This window comes from Juglans regia, chromosome 7 (genome assembly GCF_001411555.2).
Source record: "Juglans regia cultivar Chandler chromosome 7, Walnut 2.0, whole genome shotgun sequence".
NCBI classification, from domain to species: Eukaryota; Viridiplantae; Streptophyta; class Magnoliopsida; order Fagales; family Juglandaceae; genus Juglans; species Juglans regia.
The window spans coordinates 19694345-19718116 of NC_049907.1; the positions used below are offsets into that span (position 1 = coordinate 19694345).

The 23772-nt window shown below is 36.7% G+C and overlaps 1 pseudogene; it reads right to left on the minus strand.

The window, feature by feature from the left end:
- On the minus strand, positions 1 to 11179 carry LOC118348890 (annotated as a pseudogene).
- Positions 11180 to 23772: the final 12593 nt, after the last annotated feature.

Sequence of the window (23772 nt, forward strand, 5' to 3'; positions counted from 1 at the left end):
CTAATACATATATAACCGCTGTAAAAAACGGAATAAGTGAAGGCAGGGCCAAAATTTTGCATATGGTTTTAAAAACATGCAGCAATTCCCAAATCGCTGCAAATAAGTATCATTCGCAACGATTTTTTTGTAGCGATTATAAAAACGCCGGGAAAAAAGACTTTTCTTGTAGTGAATCAAATAGTCCTCTGGGAAGATACTCAAGTACAAGAAACAATCTTTTAGGTAGCAAGGCAAGTCATTGAAACTTAGCGAAAGTATTTTTTTCAGATCCTGCAGTTTGTCATTGCTATCAAGCTCATCCCCAAGACTTCGGCCAACCATATCCCACTCATCAATATTGACAGCTTAATCCTACACGTGTCTTTCGATGCCAAAGCGCCACTGATTGCTACAATTGCAAGGGGTAGTCCCTTGCACTTTCTTAAAGTATATTGACAGATATCCTTCAAATAAGTAGGGCATGCATTCCCTTGAAAGGTTTTCTTACAGAAAAGATCCCAAGATTCCACTGGGGACAAGGGCTTCAAGTTGTAAACCCTACCTACAGATTCCACACCAGAAGAGGTACTGGCCGAGGCTACATCTGCATTACGTGTAGTGAGGATTACTCGGTTGCCACAGTTGTTGTTAGGCAAGGCATATTTGAGAACATCCCATTCAATCAAGTGCCACACATCATCTAGAACAACCAAGTACCTGCTTTTCTGAAGCAAGTCCTTGATTATTCGTCTCAGGTCGTTGTTCATGCTGTCCAATCTTTCTGGAACTAGTCTGCTGACTACGCTGAAGAATTGTTTAATCATGTTTTTTAGGAGTTCTTCTATCTTGAAAGATTGAGAAACAGTGACCCAAGCCCGCCTTTCAAAATGTTTCTTTACTTCTTCATCTTCATAGACTTGCTTTGCCAATGTAGTTTTACCCATTCCTCCCATTGCAGCTACAGAAACCACTTCACGTGATCTATTGCCACCCTTCATCAACCACTCCACCAGCTGCTGCTTAGGTTCATCAATCCCTACCAAATCAGTCTTGTCTAGAAGAAGAGCATCGCCTCGACGGTATTGCCATGTATTTCCTACACTCGTAAAGCCCGAACCTTGTTCGATTCTTGTGAATTTGGGAAGCAGCCTCTCCTGAACTTGGCAAAGATTTTTTATTTTGGATCTGATGTCTTGTAATTCTGAAATAATACGATATGTTCTTGATACAACAAGAGAATTTGTGGAGAACCCCCACTACAAGGTTAAACACTTTTACCAGCGATTATTTATCGCTGGCTATACCCACAAAATCGTTGGCATACATCTAGCCCAACGATTTATAAATAGCTGCAAGTTCGCCGGTATTAAAGCCTCACTTTAGATCTACTCCAACGGAACCCAAAACTCACTGCTATATATTTTTATTCCCGGCGATTTTTTATTCACCGTTGATGTTGTATTTAATCGCCGCAAAATCAATATAGGATTCAGTTGTTAAACGCTGGGAAAGATTAGTTGCAGTGATTAATTTTTGACACTAAAAGAGAGAATATCGCTGGCAATTATATTTGCCAGCGACTCTTTCAAATCGCCGTAATATAATTTCAAGTATTGGAATTGCATTTGGCAGCGATTAATACTCGCCGGGCTTCATTAATACCCGGGATTTTTTTATCACTGCAATTGGAGTTGTACTTTTTACCAGCGAACATAAGATCGCTGCCAAATGCTAGTTTACAGTGAGTTTTTAATCGCCGTTAATTGACATTTCAATTCGATAAGTCTTTAGCAGCGATCGCAACATCGCCGCTATTGTCTTATAGACAGCGATTTTTAGTATCGCCGTAATTTACGTTTTGTTATTTAAATTTAGTTGCGGCGAATTTTAAATCGCTAGTATTAAGGTTTTAGTAGCGATTTGTACATCGCTGGTTTAGGACTAATAATGTTTTAGTTGTTAGCGGCAATAATTTGGTCGCCGGTAAAGGCGTTAAATTCGCCGCTAAAACTTAATTCGCCTATTGAGGACCCAATTTTCTTTCTAGGCCTGGTTTTTGGTTGTTCCTAAATGCAACATTCATAATCAATGGCTGCTTCATTCATTCAAGTTGAACATCAATATAACATGCAAAATAAAATCCATCAACAACATCCAAACTCATATGTATTACAATGGGGTGGTGTATTATATTCTCATATACAAACTGAGCTAAATCTGGAATAATAAATAACCATCACAGTCATTTCTCATTTTGTATTCAACTTTACTATCCACTAAAATAGCACCACCAATATCAAACAAAGCCCTAAGCGTCGTCTCGGTAAAGTAATAGAAGCCCCCCCCCCCACAAAAATGATGTGGTCAGACCCCTCAAGCCCATGTACAGATCCCGCAATTAACCCAACATAGGCGAAGTTCAGTACTGGATTGGGCTGGCTTGGACCAAGTGTTGCAGCACGGGATGGGTTGTAATCACTAGGTCTCCTTACCTTAATAGGGGCACCTTGGAAAAAGTAGAAACAATGAAAGAGGTCAGTCCCATGTCATGTACTAACCCATCCAACTAATACATAGGTGGTAGCTTATGAAGACAAATCGAACTCAAGCACCAAAATACCTGGACCAGCAGTGTTTCCTCCAATTGCAGCCATAACATGACCGAAATATGTTGCAACAGACTGCAGTAGAACATTTAAGATAATTATGATCATTGGGTTTTTCCAATGAGCATGGCTAACAAGAATAAATAGTAAACCAAGCTTACAACTAAGACCAGTTTTTGAACTCCAAAGAGGGCGGCTTTTTGTGTTATTTACTTATGTTTTATAGAAGCAAATTTGTACAAATAAATTAGATGCACCCCTACTCACTTTTATATATAGTTTGTTGTGATAAATTAATTAATTGATCATTAATTTATATTGTAAGATAAATTATGCAGAAAGAACTTGAGTTCCCCAAGGGAAATAATGTTTGCCTACATATTTAGTACAGAAAACTTCAATGGCTTAAGGTATTGACAAGTATTATAGCACTTGAAACCCTAAGGGAAATTTTTGCCTCTACTCAGCTGTTTAATTGACTAGTACTAGAAAGAACTTGAGTTCCCCCAACTAGCAAGAACATAGATATATGAATATTAACTACAAAAATTGATCATATTCGAAATACCCTATAACTAACTTTAAACTAAAGGGGTTTTTAATTGAAGTTATGATCTTAATTATAACGTTTCAATTAAGGACAGTACTGTGCTAATAGATGCAACTTCATTTTCCCCCAAAAGGGGCCATAAATGCAGAGAGAAAAGGCTCGGTTTCAGGGTTCAACATCACCAGCAATTACATACAGAAAAGGGAGTTATACAAAAATTGAACCTCAAGGAAGAACATGGGACTAAGATTGACAGTGTAACTAAATTATTGTACAAACATAGCAAAATACCAAAACGGAAGAACATGGGAATGAAGCCGGAAAAAAAGTATTATGCATGAAGGTTTCTATCATAAAAAGAGTAGACAAGAAAATATACCTGAATGGGAATATATTATCTGAAAATTACACTCGGTCGACAGGAAAATGAAGCCCCAAAAACTTAGTTCCAAGCCGAATATGGAGGCACTGTGCGGCGACTTTCTAGGGGCAAGGAACGGCTCGAAAATGAAGCGAAAAGCACACAATGAAAGTCTCGGTGCAAGCTGGGTTATGAGGAACGTAAATTTGCAGGTGGGTTGTCCATGGAGAAAGAGGAACTAGGGGGGAAGGGTGTGGGAAAATGGGACTCCGAATGTAAACGACGTAGTTACGGCAATGAAGCCTTCGAGTGGCCTTCCGTCCGTTGCAAACAGCCGTGACCGTCGGCAATCAGGAGTGGAGAAATGGGTGTAGCGATTTGGTCTGGGTTTCGTCTCAGGGGGGATTGCAGAACGAGTAGTGTTTCGGGGGGAAAATAAATTGGGGGAAAAGTAATCAGATTACTTTGGCGCCCACGATTAGTTGCAACGATATTTTAATCGCCGCAACTGTGAATACCTTTTACAGCGATTAAATATCGCTGCCAATACATAATAAATCGCTACAACAAGTGGAATAAGTTAAGTCAGGACCCAAATTCGGCATGTGATGTTTAAAACATGCAGCGATTATAAAATCGTTGTAAATAAGTAGCATTCGCAGCGATTTTCTTAGCGGCGATTATAAAATCGCCGGAAAAGAAGGTTTTTCTTGTAGTGCCCATAGAATCCATCTGCATGCAGATCATCTGCTTGAAGATGTTGACCGATTCTCACATATTTAAACTATATTGATCGATTCTTGCTCATGAAGACGTTCATGAGTGGGAGTCTATCACCTTAAGAGTCCTTTAAGTGGTCCAACACTCCTCCATCAGTTTAAATTGATCCCATGAAAATAGGATCACGTGGGACACGTAAACCCGAAATTTGATGGGAATTTCGGCTATAAATACATGTGTTTGGTCCCCAAACTCACTCACTCAATTCCCTTCGGTAATACACCATCTAAATAGAGTAGAGAAGAGTTTGGAAGAGCCAAACACAGTGAAAACCGAAACTTTTACAGTGAATTGCATCAATGGCTGGAGGTAAGATTTCTTGGCATTAAACCCTTTAATTCTCATTTCTAAAGTGTTATTCCGCATTAGAGAATTTTATTTAAGTCTAACAGTTGGTATCAGAGCATTAAAATCCTCTGTCTTGATGTTTAAATTCAAAAAACCGTGTTCCTCTGTTTTTTTGGCCGTGAATTGAAATTTTTTTTGGGTTTTGATTTTTGGACGTTTTTTATTTGAAAGAAGTTTAGAAATCATAAAGAAATATTTTTTCTAAGCTTTCTGGGATTAAAAACATCATTTTTGACGTGAAAAAACACTGTAAAACGCAAAAATCGTGCTGCGTCTGGAGGTAGAAGACGACGAGAACGACATGTCGTTTTCAGGCTTGTTGAAAACGACATGTCGTTTACAGCTGCTTTGGTTTCATTCGGTACTGCTAAACGACAGGTCGTTTTCAACTTTGATGAAAACGACATGTCGTTTAGCATAAGGATTCTTATTCCCGTATACCACTAAACGACACGTCGTTTTCAATTTAATGAAAACGACAGGTCGTTTTGCTTCGGTGCCCGTTCAAGTGTAATGACAAAAACGACACGTCGTTTTTCAATTGATGAAAACGACATGTCGTTTTATTCGGTAGTCGTTTATCAAGCCTGAAGGTAAACGACATGTCGTTTTGAGTTTCAGTAAAACGACATGTCGTTTAGAGGCTGTCTGTGTTTTAAGAAATGGGCAAAACGACACGTCGTTTTTTTTTTCCCATTTTTAAATGGGTTGAATAGTGGGTTTTTGGGTTTATGCCCATTGTGCTTATAATTTTTTATTTTTATTTTTAATTATATGCAATGAGGATATTTGTTTATTATGCTCATATTTAGTTTGCATAAATTGATTAATTTTTTGCTTTTTACATGCAATTTTTTATGAGTATATAGTTTAGAGCATGAGATTAAATGTTATGCATAATATTATAATCTAGATTGTGCAATATTTATGCTTATATTATGAATCTTTTGTGCATAGTTATAACATGTGAGTATTAGTTAAAATTATGTAATTCATAATATTGAGCTAGTCTTATGCAATTTAAATGTCTAGTGATCCATATAGTTTTATGTTAATTAGAGAATAGCCACAGCATCTTTAATTGAGTAAAATTATAATGATTGATTAGGATCACATAAGGAATATTAGACATTAATTGTAATTAATTATACATAAATATAATAAATTTTATCCCACAGAAATTTTTATTATATTTATATTATTAATTAGGATAAAATATCAAGTTATTCATAAATTACCCACAGGAATTATGAATGAAGTAAATAATTTGATAGTTTTATCATAAAAGTCTAAGATAGAATACACATCAAATTCATAATATACCCTTTAGAATTATGAATTAAGCAATTATATTGATAAAATTCTATCATATAGAATAATTGGATCTACTGGTATTAAAATTTAGCCCACAGGCAATTTTATGTCATTAGATTCAATTTTTAGGCATGATTTACATTGGTAAAACATGAATATTTATTTAGGCCTCAATTTTAACATAAACATGTAATCTATATGCAGTTTCATAACCTACAAATTTCTCTGATATTCGTTATGATATCCCTGAACTTAAGGGAGATAACTATAAGGTCTGGAAGGAGAGAATTCTTCTTCATTTAGGGTGGATGGACATAGATTATGCTATTAGGAAAGACGAACCACCAGCTGTAACTGATACCAGTAATGCAGCAGACATCGCACTTTATGAGCGATGGGAGCGATCTAATCGCCTAAGCATGATGTTCATTAAGACTAGAATATCAGCTGGTATTCGTGGTTCTGTCGATCAGCATGAAAAGGTCCGAGACTTGCTAAAAGCCATTGATGAACAATTTGTCACTTCAGACAAGGCTCTAGCAAGCACCCTAATTATGAAGTTCTCATCCCTAAGACTCACCAGTGTGAAAGGTGTGCGTGAGCACATCATGCAAATGAGGGACAATGTGGCTCAATTGAAGAAACTCGAGGTTGAAATGTCGGAGTCCTTCCTAGTGCACTACATCCTGAACACACTCCCGCATCAATATGGACCCTTCAAAATCTCTTACAACACACATAAGGATAAATGGTCAATTAATGAACTCATGACCATGTGTGTTCAAGAGGAAGGGAGACTGATGATGGAACAGGGTGAAAGTGCAATGCTGGCAACGCATGGAAAGGGCAAAAATCAAGCCAAACTGAAGGGAAAAGGCAAAATACCTCCGCAAGGTGGTATTAAGAAAGATTTCAAGTGTTTCTTCTGTAAAAAGAAGGGACACATGAAGAAGGAATGCGCCAAATTCCAGAAATGGCTTGCAGACAAAGGTAATTCGACCTCACTTGTTTGTTATGAATCTAATATGGTTAATGTCAATATTAACACATGGTGGATTGATTCTGGATCAACAATCCACATTTCGAATTCCTTGCAGGGTTTGCAAAACCTAAGGAAGCCAGTGGGAAGTGAGGGAAGCATCTTATTAGGAAACAAGATGGGCTCGCATGTGGAAGCTGTTGGAACTTGCTATTTAATTTTATCTAGTGGTTTTGTTTTAAAGTTGGAGAAGACCTTTTATGTTCCAAGTTTTTCTAGAAACTTGATTTCAGTTTCAAGACTAGTACCTTTTGAATATTCCTTTAATTTTTCAAATTCATCATTCAGTTTATTTTATAAATCTGATTGTGTTGGGAATGGTACTTTGTCTGATGGTCTTTACTGCATTAATTTACAAAACAATACCACTTATGATTCAATGCATGTTCACACTGGCACTAAAAGATGTGTTATTAATGAGGATTCCTCTAAATTATGGCACCGGAGATTAGGCCATATCTCCATAGATAGGATTAAAAGATTAGTAAATGAAGGGGTACTTAATACTCTAGATTTTTCTGATTTTGAGACTTGTGTGGACTGCATAAAGGGAAAGCAGACCAACAAGTCAAAGAAAGGTGCCAATAGGAGTTCAGACATATTAGAGATCATACATACTGATATATGTAGTCCAGACATGGACTCATATGGTCAGAAATACTTCATCTCTTTTATAGATGATTACTCACGATATATGTATCTCTACATGCTTCATAACAAGAACGAAGCATTAGATGCCTTTAAAATCTTTAAGGCTGAAGTAGAGAAACAATGCGGTAAACAAATTAAGATCGTGAGATCAGATAGAGGTGGAGAATATTATGGTAGATACACTGAGAATGGACAAGCACCTGGGCCATTTGCAAAGTTTCTTCAAGAGCATGGGATTGTTGCCCAATACACCATGCCTGGTTCACCGGACCAGAATGGTGTAGCAGAAAGAAGAAACCGAACATTATTGGACATGGTGCGGAGTATGCTTAGCAGCTCCAATCTTCCTAAATCATTGTGGGTTGAAACACTTAAGACGGCAGTGTATATATTAAACCGAGTTCCAACCAAGGCTGTTTCTAAAACGCCATTTGAATTATGGAAAGGTTGGAAACCGAGTTTGCGACATATGCGCGTTGCGGGATGCCCGTCTGAGGTGAGAATTTATAATCCACAAGAGAAGAAACTAGACCCAAGGACCATTAGTGGGTATTTCATTGGATATGCTGAAAGGTCTAAAGGTTATAGATTTTATTGTCCATCTCACAGTACTAGGATTGTGGAATCAAGAAATGCAAAGTTTCTTGAGAATGACTTGATCAGTGGGAGCGATCAAACCAGGAACATAGTTCCTGAGAATGATCATTCAGAATCTCAACCTTCCACTTCAAGTGATAGATTGGTTATTGTTTACAACACCCCTCAAGTACCAACTGGTGTTGAACTACCAATCATTGAAGTTCCACAAGTTGCTAACGACACTCTAGTAGATCAGGTAGTTCAAGAGTTGCCAACAACTTTTGAACAACCAGTTGAACCACATACTACTTCTCAGGAAGATGATGGTGCAACATTAAGAAGATCTGTTAGAGCAAGAAGATCAGCAATTCCTAGTGATTATGTTGTGTATCTGCAAGAATCTGACTATAACATTGGAGCCGAAAATGATCCCGAGTTATTTTCACAAGCCATGAGTTGCAAAGAATCAGAATTATGGTACAATGCCATGAAGGAAGAGATGAATTCCATGAAGAGTAACGAAGTCTGGGATCTTGTTGAGTTGCCTAATGGTGTAAAAGCCATTGGATGTAAATGGGTCTTTAAAACCAAAAGAGACTCATTAGGCAACATTGAGAGATACAAGGCAAGACTCGTTGCTAAGGGATTCACTCAGAAAGAAGGAATCGATTACACGGAGACTTTCTCTCCCGTATCTAAGAAAGATTCCTTGCGTGTTATTTTGGCATTAGTAGCCCATTTTGATTTTGAATTGCAACAAATGGATGTGAAAACAGCATTTCTCAATGGAGATCTAGAGGAGGAGGTTTACATGAAACAGCCTGAAGGATTCCCCTCTAGTGATGGTGAGCAATTGGTTTGCAAGCTTAAGAAATCCATATACGGTTTAAAACAAGCATCTCGCCAATGGTATTTGAAATTCCATAATGTAATTTCTTCATTCGGTTTTGTAGAAAACGTTATGGATCAATGTATATACCAGAAGGTCAGTGGGAGTAAAATATGTTTTTTTGTTTTATATGTGGATGACATTTTGCTAGCAACCAATGATAAGGGTTTGCTGCATGAAGTGAAACAATTCCTCTCTAAAAATTTTGATATGAAGGATATGGGTGAGGCATCTTATGTCATTGGCATTAAGATCCATAGAGACAGATTTCGAGGCATCTTGGGTCTGTCTCAGGAAACCTATATTAATAAATTTTTGGAGAGATATCGGATGAAGGATTGTTCACCAAGTGTAGCTCCCATTGTGAAGGGTGATAGGTTCAATTTGAATCAATGCCCAAAGAACGACCTTGAAAGAGAACAAATGAAGAACATTCCATATGCTTCTGCTGTCGGAAGCCTAATGTATGCTCAGGTCTGTACAAGACCTGACATTGCATTTGCTGTGGGAATGTTAGGACGATATCAGAGTAATCCAGGTTTAGACCACTGGAGAGCTGCAAAGAAAGTAATGAGGTACCTTCAAGGGACCAAAGAATACATGCTTATGTATAGACGAACGGACAATCTGGAAGTAATTGGCTACTCAGATTCTGACTTTGCTGGCTGTGTTGATTCACGCAAATCAACATCAGGATACATATTTTTGATGGCCGGTGGAGCTATATCATGGAGGAGTGCCAAGCAGACTTTGACTGCCACTTCTACTATGGAAGCCGAGTTCGTCTCTTGTTTTGAGGCTACTTCACATGGTGTATGGCTTAAGAGTTTCATTTCTGGGCTTAGAATTATGGATTCAATCTCTAGGCCATTGAGAATGTATTGCGACAATTCAGCTGCTGTTTTTATGGCTAAGAATAACAAAAGTGGGAGTCGGAGTAAACACATCGACATTAAATATTTAGCCATAAGGGAACGTGTTAAAGAAAATAAAGTGGTCATTGAGCACGTAAGCACTGAACTAATGATCGCTGATCCTTTGACTAAGGGCATGCCACCGTTGAAATTCAAGGATCATATAGTGAATATGGGACTTGGTTCCATTATGTAGTTTTTCATTGTATGAACAATGTTATTTTTTTAATGAAATTCTTAATCATTTTGATGATCTTTTCTCATATTAATGTGCACCTTAATTTATTTTTGAGAAAATTTATCTGTATTGGACCAAGAATAAACATAGGGTTTATTCATTAAGAAATTGTTCCCACATAAATTGTAAAGAATGAATACATAGTAATACATGGAAGATAATACTCGTCATTAGAGGACCTATCGCCATGATTCATGTATTTATTACTTAAATGAAGATTATTGATGGGTTTAAGATCAGGAGTGTGGACCAAGTGGGAGAATGTTGACCGATTCTCACATATTTAAACTATATTGACCGATTCTTGCTCATGAAGACGTTCATGAGTGGGAGTCTATCACCTTAAGAGTCCTTTAAGTGGTCCAACACTCCTCCATCAGTTTAAATTGATCCCATGAAAATAGGATCACGTGGGACACGTAAACCCGAAATTTAATGGGAATTTCGGCTATAAATACATGTGTTTGGTCCCCAAACTCACTCACTCAATTCCCTTCGGTAATACACCATCTAAATAGAGTAGAGAAGAGTTTGGAAGAGCCAAACACAGTGAAAACCGAAACTTTTTCAGTGAATTGCATCAATGGCTGGAGGTGAGATTTCTTGGCATTAAACCCTTTAATTCTCGTTTCTAAAGTGTTATTCCGCATTAGAGAATTTTATTTAAGTCTAACAGAAGAAACATGAGATACTCATCGAGAGCATCTTCAGTTTCATGAGCGATCTCTCTTACTTGCCTAACCCACACTTTGAGTTCTACGTCATGACTTTCTTCCAACGCATCTGCAACCTTCAGGAAAGCTCTCATACGCTCTAGTTCTCCACTCAGGTTCAGAACTTCTTCCCGATCCCCTCTCAAGAGTTGCACCTCATTTTCAACAAAGCGAGCAAGCTTGTCAAGCAGACAGCCAACAGCACTATCTGCCATTAATTCTTTCTCTTCAATGTTAAACTTAATTAATAATCCCTCCAAAAAGTTCTAAAGACATCTCCACTTTTAACTGTCAGATACTCTTCGGCTTGCCAATGCTGTGGTCATGCAGTTTTGTTGAACTACGTGGCTGTCATCATGTCGATATTCATTGGTTCTTTCCTCCTTTAATTAATTCATCCCACTCCTTTGATAATAGATTGTTGACCCGTCAATGTTCTTTAAAATTAATGCTTTAGGATAAATAGCTTCTTAATTTCTATGACCTTTATGAAGAACGTGATATATATGTAAAATAATGCAGCCTTAGATCATCATAAGTACCGTTGTTAACAAGCAATTCATGTCATGAAAAGCTAATTTAAGAAACAAAGCAACTTTATTATATTAATTTCCAAGCGTCAGCTGTTTAAATTAAAATTTGCCTCCGACTGTGTTTAGGGTCTTATTGGTTGAAACTTAATTAATAATGGGTAGATCTAGAGTTGTTGCATGCTATTCCTAATTAAATGATCAGATAGGAACTATGAAAGCCTGGTCTGCATATTACGTAATCCATACTGTGATATCCCTTATTTTAGTATATTTTTAATTGAATGAATATTTTAATTAATTTAAATATTGATTCTCTTATTTTAAATTTATCGGATCTCTCATTGATTTACTTTTATGATTTTTAATTTGTGAAAATTATTTTGATATGCTTTCTTAATATTAGTTATTGTTTTGCATTTAAATTGCTCTTTAATTTAAATTAGTCGTTTGTGGGCTTTAAAATTTGTGATTTTCGATTTTTATTATTATTTTATTTTAGCTAATTATTGCGTTTGAATTATTTTATTCAACTTTCTATTTTGAAATTATTTTCGTTGGATCAATTTTGCGATTTAAGTTGTGAGAACTGAACTTCATTTCTTTCTCTCATTTTTTTCTTTTTCCCTCTTTTTCTTTTCCTTTTTCTCTTATTTTTCCCATGCCTTTTCTTCCTCCCGCACGCTCGACACCCCTCCTTTCTCTCCTGTCTGTTTTCTTCTTCCACCCACAGCGCCGCTGTGCGCCGCCCATTACCGTCACCGCCCCTCCCATTCTCTTCCCTTCCTGCTGGCGACCACTCCCCTCTTTTTTTAGCTCCTCCCTCACCGTCGTCAACCCTCACGCGCAACTACAAGCCGCGGCAACCTTTGTGCTCTAGCGCCACTGTCATGCCACCATTGGCCACCATATTTTCACCACAACACCAGTGGCCTCCCAACTACCTAACCCACCATCCCGATCCACCACCGGTGAGGCTCCTCCATCTCCATTTCCTATTTGAGCTTTGTGGACTCCAACCACCGCCCACGCCGCCACCCACAACCAACAGCCACCACTACTAGCCTCACCAACACCTCTACACCATTCTCTAGTCATCTCAAGTCTTAGTTTGTTCCCATTCAAAATTGAGTTTTTGAGATCCACGACCATAGTCCAAAATACACAGTTACATGGCTGTGCCGCCACTTCTAGCACTTTCGTGATCCTTCAAAAATTATATTATAGCGCCGTAACTATTTTTTCAAAGAACTTTTGAGATTTAATTGTACTTTTGCACTAACTCATATTTACTGTGAACTGGTTTGGTTGTGCCGGACTGAGTCCGAGGAGTAAGGAGGTCGGTTAGATTGGATGATAGAGTTGTTTGTGTGAGTGGTTTATGCTTGGATTTGTTGGCTGTTTCGGGTTTAAATATTAGTTTTTTGGGTTTGACGTTATTTATGGTGGATGTTTAAGCTTCTATTGGAATTGATAAATGGTCATTTGGGTAGATAAATATGATTATTTAGACTATAGGATGTGGCGATTTTGTAATTCTTAGGTGTTACAATTTGAGTTAATGTTGGTTGTTGGGCTTGTGTTATGGAGGGTCGTGTTGGGTTGCAACGATTGTGGGTTGTCATTGTCATAACGAGTTATGAAAGTAAGATGATTGGTTGGACATGACGTGTTGGGTTGATGTTTTGGAAGTTGTGTGAGTATGCTTATATCATGTATTGAAACCGAAGCAAAATGATATCATGTGTAGGCTGAATAGAATCACAGAATTTAGTTAGTTTTATTGAATTCGCATTTATATGGAATATTAACATGTTAATGAATAATTTTCTGTTTAGGTCGTGACATTGATAGAACTCAAGTTCAAGGCTCTAGTAACTCTTCGCAAGAGTCAGGTAAGCAGGGTTTCTATGCTAGATTTGCATAAAAAGAAATGAACTGATGTTGGTTTGTAAAAATATGCATGTTGTTTTAAAAAGAAAATGTGAAAAACAACCTCAGTAGATGTTTTGCATTCACTCATGAAATATGTATGAAAGAGAAAATAAGTGTTTTTGACATGAATAGTGGAGACATGAGCAATATTTGACATGTTTCTGAAATGTGCAAAAGAGCGAATATGATATCTGTGAATTTTTGTACACATGATATGAAAATGATTTGGGTTTGTTTTTTATCAAATGGAAATGATGTGAATGTGTTCAGCACATGGTTTGATATGATATGGATATGAAAAACCTTTGGCATACTTATCTGTTTTGATTCTGATTCTTATTATGGTTCTGATATGATGATATTAGTTCACATGATATGGTTGATACCAACATGATATGATATGAGTGCACCCACTTTGGAAACAAAGTGGTCTTTTATGTGTTCTTTCCTGTGTGCACACTCGTAGTGACAGGAAGTAACTCTCCGACTACTGCGGGACCGGGACGTTACACATACAATAAGTGATATTAATTAATTCCTGCCATTAGATCATGATATTGCCGTATAGTTCATGCTTCTCTTGTGCTAGGCCTCACCAATTTTGGCCATTGGTGATACTTCTGCCCTGGAAAATCATATATAATATTGTAGCTAGGTATATAGTATGATTTTCTTCAATTATATGTATTTATTGGACGGTCGAATTTAGATAGAGATCATATCATTCACAACATCATCATGCACGCTAGAATTTACGCGTTATATCTCTATCGATTCGAAGTCCACCAGCCTGTTCGGTTCATCTGTACAAATATATAATTGACTATATGTAGTTAGAGGATAAGATCAAAGAATCTGCAGTACTAGCTAGCTAGCTGGAATTGTTTGCATGTCTAGGTATAACATGTTTTCTTTATAATTTATTTTTCCTTCATTCACTATAAAAAAAAATATAGATTTTTATGACTATCTAATTACGGCGAAAAGATTATTTATAATTAAAACAGACTTATTTTAACTATAAATAATTATTTTATTAAAATTAAATAATTACAAATAAATAATTTTCTTATAACGATTTTACAATCAAGTACGTACGTAATATTGAAGCCAATAGTCAAGAGGCCGGCCGTACGTGAGGTGGATTAATATCATGATTTGAGTCGAGAAATAGTAGTAATAGCTAGTTACTAATTATAATTTCCAAAACTTGTGTGCATGGGAATTGAGCTAATTCAAGTCTTCATTGATATAGTAAATTCTTTAATATTAGTACGTAGTACATATAAAAAATAATAATATTGGAAGTAGACCTTGACCTTTCACTAAAATTAATTAACCATTTCTACGAAAATTACAACCTGCATGTCTTATTCTTCTAGCTAGCTAGCTAGCTTGTAGGCAAAGCAACGAAATCCCCACTAGTCAAAGTCAGGTCATGAAGGAAAATGTTTAGATATTGCATGCTTTGCTCGATGATCTTCTTTTTTATTTTTTGTTTCAAGTATTAAAAAAAAAAAAAAAAACTGTTCCAAGTATATACGCAGTTATTTTCCCATGAAATTCAAAGGTGATATAAGAGTATTTTAGAAACTCGATCGTGTACGTGTTGAATTTCCATGCCTCGCATATTGCTTTTCACATTAATTAGTTTGTATCCCAAGATTACGCGGGCCAGAGAGAGCTCCTTATGGTACTAAATATTTCATGTCCATGCCTAATTATTTGCAGATAACAAGACATGCAACGAGATCAAAAGATTTAGTATTTTTTATGAGAAATTCTATTTGCAGTCTTCAAGTAGGGACTGCATGTGTAGGCATATTATTAAATGAGAGAAAATATAATTTTAGGAGGGATGATTTTGTAATTTTAAAAAATTTTAAAGTCAAAATAGCCTAAGCTTGCATTGCAGTCTCCATTTGAGGACTGTATCTAGCATTGCTCATTTTTTATTAAGTGACACTATCACATAATTAGTAATTGGTTAATTTTAAAATAATTGTATGTATATAAAAAATACTTGATTTTAGTGGTGCTCATGTTAATAATTAGTTGAAATATTAATCAACTAATAATTAGTTAATTTTAAATTGAAATGGGTTAAATTTTTTAGATTAAAATATATAAAATAAGTTGAGATAAATTAAATTTTTTTATAAAAAAATAATGAATCTCTTCACTTATTAATTAAAAATAAATTGAATTGGACTTAACAATCAAACACAAACTACACAGCAGAGAACCATAAAGAATCAATAAAACGGCACTCAGGTATGTCAGCATCACATGATGACCAAGACTTGGTCACCAAGGTTTTTGTTTTTTTATTTTTTATTTTTTTGGACTAGACCGAGTCTTTGTATACTAAGTTACTAACTGTAAAGAAAATGTTTGGCATGTAGTACCTTTTTTCATATACTATAATCATATTAATTAGTACTAGTAAGGGCAACGTGCAGGTTGCCCCTCACGTTTGCCCAGTTGATCATTTTTGTTATTTTTCAAATTTTTAACTATAAATTGGACATAATTTTATTTATATTTTTAAAACTTTTTTTCTGTTTACTTATTATACACACAATCTATAGAATATTTATAACTATAATATAATAACTTAAAAGAATCAAGTCACAATTATGTACAGATATTTTTAAAGTATATATTACAAGAGCGATAAGTTTGAAAAGAGATATTTAAAATATTCAGATAATTAACTTATGGAAGAATTTTTTTTTTTTAATATTTATTGAATAGAATTAAATGAGAAAAAACTTGAAGGAAATGTTTTTTAATAATAAATGGTTATGAATAAACATGATTGCTCAATATTGAAGTAGATGTATTGTTATGGACGTTAGTTTCAGAATAATTGATATTCGAAGACGATTCAATCTCTCTTATATAAATGGCTTTATTGTTATTTGAATAAAAAGAGAGCATGCTGAGACTCTGTTTGCCTTCGCATTTTATTACATGAAAAATTTTTTAACTCAGCATATCTCTCTCTTTTTTCCGGTGGATATCTTATTTTTTCTCTTCTGATTAAGCACTATACTAGTTTCTTATTACCGGATGTTTTTCATGCTCTTCAAAGTTTATTCATAGAAGATGTTAGATAAAATTGAAAAGAATTAGTGTTAATAATGTTTAAATATATTTTTGCATTTAATAATGTCGTCTTACCAGTCGCATAAAATTAAGGAAGATTAGCAATTCTATGTTGATTTCAAAGTGTAATCTAAAACACATTTAAAAACATATCAAAGATGTGGGTAAATATGTATATATAGCAACATATATGCATAACAAATATTATAAGCATTTATAGTAAAAGCAAAAAAAGAAAATAATTAATTCGAAATAATTTTATACAAATCATATTAAGTGAACCAAATGAAATAGTAGATCTTAGAATAGAATAAATCTATTAAAAGAAATCAACATCATGAGGAAAGGAAATATTCATACAACAAACATATAATATCAACAATTTATCTTGACTACATGCGCATTTATATAAATATAAAAAAATTGAATAATATTTTTCAGATGAGATAGAAGAGAACATACCAGAAAGTAGATGACAAATAAAAGAACAGTGCAAATAGAGGAAATTGATAACAACCGGATTGACGAACAATAAAGTAAGAGCAAAAGCAGCTAATCTGTAGTAAAAAAAAAAAAACATTAGAAAAAATATTCTAACTAATAGATGTAATCTCATCTCAATTAGGATCTAAATAAAAAAAAAAAAACCTCAGTATCCAAACTCACATAATCGGCAAAAGAGCAAAAATATAAGAGAATCGGATTTGATAAGAAAAACAGGAAAAAAAAAGAGAGAGAGAGATTGATGAGAACATTGTTCATCCCTTACTTATTTTCAAATAAAGCTCTATTTAAAAATAGATCTTATTCTAAAATTTTCATATCATATCCCATCTTCTTTTTAAACATAACTGAAATACAAAATTTTTAAAATAATCATTACAACTTTCTCAAAATTTCAAATTTCAAAAAATTTATTTTTTAAAATTTCAAAACAAAAATAATATTATAAAATTATAATCTAAGTGTCTAATAATATTTTAATTTTATAATATTTTTTATTTAACTCTTTCACTCTTTCAATTATTTTTTACAAAATCTTATCTCATCTAACTCTCTCCAACATTATATAAATTTTCAGAGAATGAGAAAATTAAAAATGTTCTAATATATATTAACATATTCTAGACCATATTATTCAGCACTACAAATAATGTTAAATCATTGCGTTAGTTCAAAAGCAGTTTAGCTCTTAATTTAAGAATGTAAACCAGATCATCTTAATTTACTTGAAAAGTTTCTATAACCCTTTTTAATATTACAAAAACAGAAGCACTATAAGAAATAATAACAATGAAAAACATTAATTTATTTAACATTTTCACACTTGGCTAAATAAAATAGCAATAATGACATATTATATTTTCAAATTATTAAGAAGTTATAATTTATTTCCTTATGAAAATTTGTAATTATACTAACCAACCTACTATTATTACTCTTAATAGTTATAGTTGGATGCGCATGTTGTATATTTGTTATTTCCAACATAAATATAAAATGTGTTAATTTTAAAATTCAAAACTACAGTGGTAAGTATTAAATAATTTAATCATATATTTTATAAAGTCTCATCCTTTACATTTAAAAAAAAATTAAACAAACTATAGTACATTAGAAACCGTAGATCTACCTCAAATAGTGTAATTAATAAACTATTCAATTTATCCAGAAATGAAAAAAAATATTTAAGTTTATTTCTTAATAAATCACTAAACAAAAATCATTAATAAAAGGAATAAATTAGATTAATACAAAAATGTAACAATTCAATTCGATATTTACATAATTCAAAATTAAAGGAAATAAAATGCTGCACAACATTAAAGTTTAATTTTCAACATTTTGATTTTTTATTAAAATTTTATGAAGAGTTGGTATCAATTTGGAAAAAAAATAAAAATACTATAGTCCAATTGTAAAGTTCAAACCGATTCGTAACATTACTCATTTTTCATATCTAAAGTCTAAAAGCAGTGCTACACCCTCCGAGATGGGTTTCGATAAGGACAAAAAAATTTATTTTTTTATTTTTTTATTCAATTTTTTATATCTTAAATATTAAAAAAAATTTACAATATCATTAAAAATCTTTTCTTATAATAATGAGATGAGATGAGATGATAATATTTCTATATTTAAACGGGACGTAAATGAGAAAATGACAAAAAAGCAAAGAAAATATTTGTAAGAAGTTGAGATGAAATAAATATAATACAAAGAGATAAGCTCAATGAAAATTATTGTAAAAAGACATAAATCAAAAGTCGGCAGAAGCAAGAAAGAAGACAAAACATAAGCTATATTCGTGATAAAATCAGGGGCAAAATAGGAAAAATTTTGTTCGACGAAAACACTATTTATGCCTATTCGCACAGCCGACGCTTTGATTCGCTCGCGGCGGGACGAGAGGGGCTGAGATTGGAAGGGGAGAGACGCCGAATAGAGGGGAAGAAAATGGGCCAGGTGGTGTTGGCCACGCCGGCGTGCAGCTGCGCACTAGAGGGGACGAAGAAAAGGATGGGCCGCACCTTGGATTTCCTCATGGCGGTTAACGGCGGCACTACAGGGGCTGAGATTGGATGGGGAGGGACGCCAGCCGGAGGGGAAGATAATGACCGGGATGGTGTTGGCCACGAAGGCGTGCGGCGGCACACTGGAGGGGACGAAGAAACGGACGGGCCGCGCCTTGGATTTCTTCGTGGCGGTTAATGATGGCACGACAGGGGCTGAGATTGGATGGGGAGGGATGCCTGCCGGAGGGGAAGATAATGACCGGGGTGGTGTTGGCCACGTCGGCATGCGGCGGCACACTGCAGGAAACGAAGAAAAGGACGGGGGAGGGGGGAAGAGGGGCAAAACTGAAAATTGAGAATAGAATGAGAGGCAAAATGGGAAGAAGACCAGGGGCAAAACCGAAATTTAGAAATTAAAGCAGGGGCAATATGGAAAACAAAAATATTAGGTGAAAACACTATTCATAGGCGATTCGCACTTTATATATAAGTAGATATGATGACCAATTATCATCGGTTCTAAAAAGTAATCATCTAGGAATCAATTGCTTTCTTTGAAGGCTATAATGAACCTAGTTATGAATATGTTGTAATGTTAAATGAAATTGTCGTAATGTATTAAGGAACCCAATGAGATGTAATAAAATGCTTCAGTAATGAAATGAGAGCGAGAAGATAAGGTGTTTGTTAAAAGTTCTCATAGACTCGTATGTATTGACAAGGAAGGCTTCGAGGGCTTCCAACCTCTATACATCAGACCACCTCCATACATCAGACCAAGTGTTTACAAGATTTATGATCGACCTCCATACATCCGACCAAGTGTTTACAAGATTTATGATCGTCCTCCACCATCCTCTGGATGTACATAAAAGGAATTCAGTCATAACAAACTCCTCTAATGACAATGCAACACGTGGAAGTAAAATGACATAAAGCAACATTGTAACTAAAAGAAATGAGCATAAAACGACAAGTGATTAATGGTACAATGGTCCCCAAACGACCGGTAGCTTCTGGCCTCCTTACTAATTCCCCAAATGGTGTGTTTCACATCAGATTCCTAATAATCTCCTCCCCTTAAGGAAGCTTGTCCTCAAGGTTTAGAAATGAAGTCATTCATGCAGCTTGCATCTTTCTCTCCAAGGCAGCCACATCATCCTCATCATCATCATTGTCACCAGCTTCTTCTATAGCTCTTGTCCTTAGGTCAACTAAATCCAACATAGATAGTTGCTCTTCAATTTATCCCAATGTCGGCACAAGAATATTTGCCCATTTGTGAACTGAAGCTATCTTCACATTTCTTCACATTTTCTTTTACTCTTCCTCTATCAAAGGGTCATAAGCCATGTTCTTCTATCAAATGATATTTCTAAAGTTTTAGTAAATTCACTCTATTCTTTTTTAAAAAGAAAATAAAAAAGAGAAAATGAAGTCATATGTCCAATAGTGACCCATGCCCAAGTTTATTAATGAGCTCTCACTTGTGGCGAAGAAAAACCGTGGTAACAATCACAGTACTTGGCATTTACAAAAAAATTGAAAATAAAGAAAACAAATCCCCAAGTACTCAAAAAAAACCTATCAAGCCTATCTCTAACCAAAGTCAAATCACACGTCCTGAATTTACATTCAACACTTTCGAATCTGAAGTAGATCACATGCATTTGTTCTGATGATCCCTTTCAACAAATGAGGAAGCTCCGTTTGACCTACCCAAACATGGGAAACACCACTACTTCCTAGCCGAGCCAAAAAATCAGTAGCCTTATTTCCTTCCCAATATATATGACTAACATTAAAATTTATTTCTCCCAACATTTTAACTATATCTTCCCAAAAGTCCTCTAGATACCAAAGAGTACATCTTCCGTTCTTAATCCAATTCACTAATATTAAAGAATCAATCTCAATGATAAGATTATTGAACCCCCATAGTTTACAATGTTTAAGACCTACCCATAAAGCCATAACTTTCGCAAGGTTGTTACTACCATGCTCATATGACTAGGAAAAAGCATATACCACATTCCCGAATTCATTCTTGACTACTCCTCCTGCACCCAACATTCCCAGATTATTTAGGCTACTTCCGTCCACATTCATTTTAAGCCACCCTCTATTTGGCTTTGCCCATCTGACTACCTTAAAGACTTCATTTTTTCTTGCGATAATAGGTATATTCAAAGAGTTTAACACTTTAAAATCATTATCTACTAAGCGAGAAGCCTTACTAACCCAATGAATCTAATACTTAACCAATCTCCATAAAACATGAACCTTATCTTTCTTACCTTCCATCCTGGCTTTACACATCCACCTCCATAAGTTTCAGGAAATGATCACCGAACAAAGCCAATTAGCCTACCAAGTTGTGATGATTTTGATGCTCTACGAAACCAAGCATCCATTGTTGCTTTCCAAGACTAAATTGGAACAAACGGAATGCCCAACATATTTGAGCAAAATTTCCAAATGACCGCCGCTATGTTCCCACTATACAACACATGATTAAGCTTTTCTACGGCACCTTGTTGACAACACTCACACTTGGACACTAAAGGCACTCCCAATTTCCTTATACGGTCATCCATACTCAGACTTGAATTCAAGGCCTTCCACATAAATACAAAAACCTTTTTAGGAATTGCAACATTTCATATCCAATCCAACCATTCATATTAATGGTTGCTCTCCCAAACAAGACTCCAGGCACTCCTAGACGTAAAAGAACCTTTCGAATTACCCAACCAAATAAGCTTATCTTCACCTATTCTTCGACCCTTAATATTGTTGACAATTTCTTCAATTTTTTCAGGCCCTACTAACTGCTCTAGCTTATTCAAATCTCAACTATTATTCAACATAACCTGGTTCACTTTCAAATTAGCATCACCCACAATCGGACAACTCTCCCTCAAAGGACCAGAACTCATCCACTTGTCCTTCCAAAAATACACATTCCTCTCGCGAATTCTCCACTTAGAATGCAAGAGAACAAAATGTAATTCATTAGCTACCGATTTCCAAAAACGGGTTCCTCTTGCAGTGTTAATTTCCAGCGGATGCACACCATGCATATACTTTGCAAAAAAATACTTTTGCCAAATAGAATCAGAACATAGGAGGTTTCAAGCAAATCTTGAATGTATTGACTGGTTGTTGTTTGGGCAGAGCTCTGGGACTCTGGCCCTTAGCCAATGCATCGTGGGAAGCAACCTAGCAGGAAGGTCAGGAAGTCACTTGTGTGCCGATTGGCTCTTGTTCAGCTAGAGCTCGGGGCTCTAGCCCTTAGCCAATGCATCGTGGCCAGCCAAAGGACTGGGCTTATACCCCGCGAAGGTTGGCAAGTCTAGAGACTTGTGTTCCAACTGGCTGTTGTTTGGGGAGAGCTCGGGGACTCTGGCCCATAGTCAATGCATCGCAGGTAGCAACCTAGCATGAAGGTCGGCAAGTTAAGGGACTTGTGTTCCAACTGGCTGTTGTTCGGGTAGAGCTCGGGGCTCTAGCCCCTAGCCAATGCATCATGGCCAACCAAGGGACTACGCTTGTCACCAACGAATGTCGGCAAGTCTAGAGATTTGTGTTATGACTGGCTGTTGTTTGGGCCGAGCTCGGGGACTCTGGCCCTTAGCCAATGCATCGCGGGCAGCAACCTAGCACAAAGGTTGGCAAGTCAAGAGACTTGTGTTCCTACTGGCTATTGTTCAAGCGGAGCTCGGGGCTCTGACTCTTGGCCAATGCATCATGGCCAGCCAAAGGACTGGGCTTGTAGCGCGAGAGTCGACAAGTCGAGGGACTTGTGTTCGACCGTTGTGTCACGGTGAGTTTAGGGACTCGACTTTGCTGGAGGGTGGGTATTGCGGCTGATCATATGGGTCCCGTGCAAATGAGCCTCGAGCGGAGGAGAGCCCCGCATAGTTGGAGAGCCCGTCGTAGTTGGAGAGCCTGTAACAGGTGGAGGGCTCCCCGCAGCTGGAGGGCCTTTGGGTTGAGGGCTCAGTGTAGGTGGAGAGCCTGTGCTATTGGAAAGCCCTGAGCAGAGGAGAGCCCTGAGCAGAGGAGCAGAGAAGAACCCTGAGTAGAGGAGCAAAGAAGTGCCCAGAGCAGAGGAGCAGAGGAGAGCCTCGAGCCTCGAGCAGAGGAGGGCCCTACAAGTGGGCACCGTCCGAGCCCCACCAATGGAGTCCGAGTCCCATGCAAGTGGAGACTGTCCGAGCCCAACCAGTGGTGTCCTATTCCCATGCGAGTGGAGATTGTCCAAGCCCACCCAGTGGTGTCTGAGTCCCATGGAAGTGGAGAGCTCGGCGCAGGGGGAGTGCCCGTCAAGGGGTGGCCATGGAGGGCCCCGTGGGCCTTTTGGGTGCTTGTGAGGCAATGCTAAGTAGATGCCCTCCGTGTATGACGTGCACGACCATAAACTCCGGTGACCACCACGATCGCGGTAGACAACGCCGGCAGTCCTTCGTGGTGACTGGGAGCTTTCTCCGATGGGCTCACAGTGCAGGCCCATGGTTGGTCTCGAGTGCACTGTCGTGCACCCATTGTGAGTTGCCCGCCATGCACAATGTGCACGACCAATGACTTCGATGACCAACAGGGCTGCGATGGACAACGCCGGTGGTCCTTCGTGGTGGTCGGGAGCTTTCTCCGGTGGGCTCATAGTGTGGGCCCATGGTTGGTCGTAGGTGCACTATCATGCACCCATTGTGA